Source organism: Oncorhynchus nerka, unplaced genomic scaffold (assembly GCF_034236695.1).
Source record: "Oncorhynchus nerka isolate Pitt River unplaced genomic scaffold, Oner_Uvic_2.0 unplaced_scaffold_2046, whole genome shotgun sequence".
NCBI classification, from domain to species: domain Eukaryota; kingdom Metazoa; phylum Chordata; class Actinopteri; order Salmoniformes; family Salmonidae; genus Oncorhynchus; species Oncorhynchus nerka.
In genome coordinates, this window is record NW_027039284.1 from 7,271 (window position 1) to 11,102 (window position 3,832).

Below are 3,832 nucleotides of genomic sequence, written 5' to 3' on the forward strand. Positions count from 1 at the left end.
GTCATTGGGAGGGAGAAGTTCTGACTGAATGCACATTTGAGAACTAGAACGGTACATTTACTTTGTGCTTTTTTTATTGACCAATCACAAGTGGGGCGCCCTAATGGGTGGGCCGCCACTGGTCCCCCCCACCCAAACAATTTCAGCACCTGAACAGTGGCCAAAAGTACCTCTCTGTCTTATTACAGTATGTGTAGCCTATGTATCTGATGCTGTCTGGACAAAAAGACTACGTCTTTTCAGATAGATGATCTACACATTCTGTGACAGAGGAGCGTTGTTTCGCTCGCTTAGACGCTTTATCTAAGATACATTTTCTGTTGGGTGCGCGTCTTGGTCAAATAAATGATACATTTTGGACAGGCAGGGAGGTACGGTAGGGCGGCCCAGACCCCCTAAGGCAAGCCCATAACGCCGGCCCCGCCTTTTATTGACACCTGTGGTGCATATGTACAGTAACGTACAGTAATGTACAGTTAAGGCAGAACATTATTAAAGTTTGTTGAACTGGAATTCATGGGCATCTCTGCTGAAACCAACAAAGTAATACAGAAAGTCCTGTACAGGGAAGAAATTCCGTCTACTTTCACACCTGTTCATAATGAAATCAGAGATAGAGCGCCCTCTACAGGTCAGATCACAGAAGCACACTCACAGACGCACTACGACAGATATACTGTTCCGGAATCCCACTACGCAATCACAAACATATAACCACACATCCTGATTGGAGGATGCTGTCTGGAGAGGTGAGCAACAGTCATTCTACCACTAGAGGGCGATCTCCCTCCATATCAGACTTTGTGTCCAGTGACACAACCTGACTACATGGGAGAATCTCAATTGGTTACTCCCTTGTGTCCTCTCCTCATCTCCTTCTCAAACCCCATTGGAGGAGAAGGTCAGAGGGGAAGGACTTCCCAATGGCTCCTGACAGATGAATGTAACCCTTCCTCCAGTACTACCAAAGACTGAATCCTAGCAATTACGGGTGACATTTTCCAGGTGCAAAACTGTTCATAACGTTTACAATTTTGCTGTGAAGTGACTTCATGCAATGACATGACTTTACTGCTGTTTTTACTGCTGCAGAAACAGAAAGTGACTATGGGCACCATTTTTGTGGTGCAAAAGAGCACAGATCTGTGTTTAAAAAATATGTATATTTGATTGTTATTATTAATACATAAAATAGAAAAACAATGCAACACACTTGAAGAAGGACAAAGCAAGATATTCTGACAAAAATGGCTATGAATAAGGAAATAATAAACGGTTTGGGGGTTAGTGAATAGAATGAATTTTAAATTACACCTCTTCTTTCTCTCATCTTTTACCTCCTTTCTCACTCATCCATATTCCTCTCTTCTTCTCTTTTTATCCTCCTTGTCCCCTATATGTCTCCATATTCCTCTCTTCTTCTCTTTTTATCCTCCTTGTCCCCTATATGCCTCCTATTCATCTGGTGATTTAATCATTGAGTGCATTTGACTTCCTCTTTTATCATTTCATCTGAACATATTATTAAACTGAACTGTTTACTGAAGTAAGTTTCTTACCCTTCTGGTGAAGTTATTAGTAAGGTTAGTTTTTTTCAAGAGTTGTGGTTTCATCTCTGCCATGCTGTTACTGAGACAACAGGAAGTAGCTACGTGACTGTGTTAGCAACACATTTGTGAAAAAAGGAAACTCCTCTTTGTACATCCTGTTGTTTTGGTTTCTGTCAAGGACTCTTCTTACTTTTCCCCAATGCAGTTAAGCCAAAACCACACCCCATTATTCAGAGGGGCGTTCTACTAGGCTCCCATTGGCTAGCTAGCATTGTCACACTCACAGGCAATGAGCACAGATCCAGTGACCTTCCAAGGTAAGGATGGAAAGTGTAATTGAACAATTAGCTGCCTACCGTAATGCAGGCCTATTATTATCATGTTTGGTAACATTTTCCCATGTATTTCATTTTAGAGTTTGAATGAGTTGTAAAAATGTCCCAGAGAACTCTGTTGAATTCCCTCAATTGAAGGCCAGCTAAGTTAACTTAGGCTACTTAATGTTACTAGCTCGGTATTTGAAGTTGTTATATTATCAGTAGTAGTCTATTATTAGGTAAAAGCATATGCTTATTATTCAGAATTTCTCAAGTATGTATGTTGAATACGCTATGCTACAGCCATTGAATCTGTCTTTGAGTGTTAACCTTTTGCGTGTAAGGGGCAGTATTTTCGTTTTTGGCAAAAAAACATACCCATATGAAAGTGCCTATTTCTCAGCCACAGAAACTAGAATATGCATATAATTGTCAGATTGGGATAGAAAACACTCTAAAGTTTCCAATACTGTAAAAAATAATTCCTCAAGCATACAAGTATTTTACACCATTTTAAAGATAGAATTTTCGTTAATCCAGCCACTGTGTCCGATTTCAAAACGGCTTTACGGCGAAAGCACCACAAATGATTATGTTAGGTCAACACCAATTCACAGAAAAACACAGCCATTTTTCCAGCCAAAGAGAGGAGTCACAAAAAGCACAAATAGAGATAAAATGAATCACTAACCTTTGATGATCAGATGACACTCATAGGACTTCATGTTACATAATACAGGTATGTTTTGTTTGATAAAGTTCATATTTAAAAAATCTGAGTTTACATTGGCACGTTACGTTCAGTAGTTTTAAAACATGCAGTGGTTTTGCAGAGAGCCACATCAATTTATAGGAATACTCATCATAAATGTTAATGAAAATACAAGTGTTCCACATGGAATTAGAGATATACTTCTCCTTAATGCAACTGCTGTGTCAGATTTCGAAAAAAAACTTTATGGAAAAAGCAAACCATGCAATAATCTGAGTACAGCGTTCAGACAACAAAGCAGCCAAAAAGATATCCGCCATATTGGGTAGTCAACATTAGTCAGAAATAGCGTTATAAATATTCACTTACCTTTGATGATCTTCATCAGATTGTACTCCCAGGAATCCCAGTTTCACCATAAATGTTTGATTTGTTCGATAATGTCCATCATTTATGTCCAAATAGCTTATTTTGTTAGGGCGTTTAGTACACAAATCCAAACGAGCATTCAGGTCCAGACGAACGTCAGACGAAAAGTTCAAAAAGTTATGTTACAGGTCGTAGAAAAATTTCAAACTAAGCATAGAATCAATCTTTAGGATGCTTTTATCATAAATCTTCAATAACGTTCCACCCGGAGAATTCCTATGTCTTTAGAAAAGCAATGGAACGCAGGTCGCTCTCATGTGAAATGCGCATGACCAGCACTTGACTCTCTGCCAGACACCCGACTCATTCAGCTCTCATTCTCTCCCACTTCACAGTTTGAAGCCTCAAACCAGTTTCTAAAGACGGTTGACATCTAGTGGAAGCCGTTGTAAGTGCAACATAAACAATATCCCAATGTATCTCCAATAGGAGCTGAGCTAAAAAACTACAAGCCTCAGATTTCTCACTTCCTGTTTGGATTTTTTTCTCAGGTTTTTGCCTGCCATATGAGTTCTGTTATACTCACAGACATCATTCAAACAGTTTTAGAAACTTCAGAGTGTTTTCTATCCAATACTACTAATAATATGCATATATCAGCATCTGGGACAGAGTAGCAGGCAGTTTACTCTGGGCCCCTTATTCATCCAAGCTACTCAATACTGCCCCCCTGTCACCAATAACTTTTAACAAACAGGCAGTTTAATGCCAGACTGACTTAACCCTAACCACAATTGAAGAGAGATTTGTACTACGAATAAAATTGGCTGAAAGAAACCGCAATCCAAGAACAGCTTACTGCGCAGTGACATGTATAGTGGGCC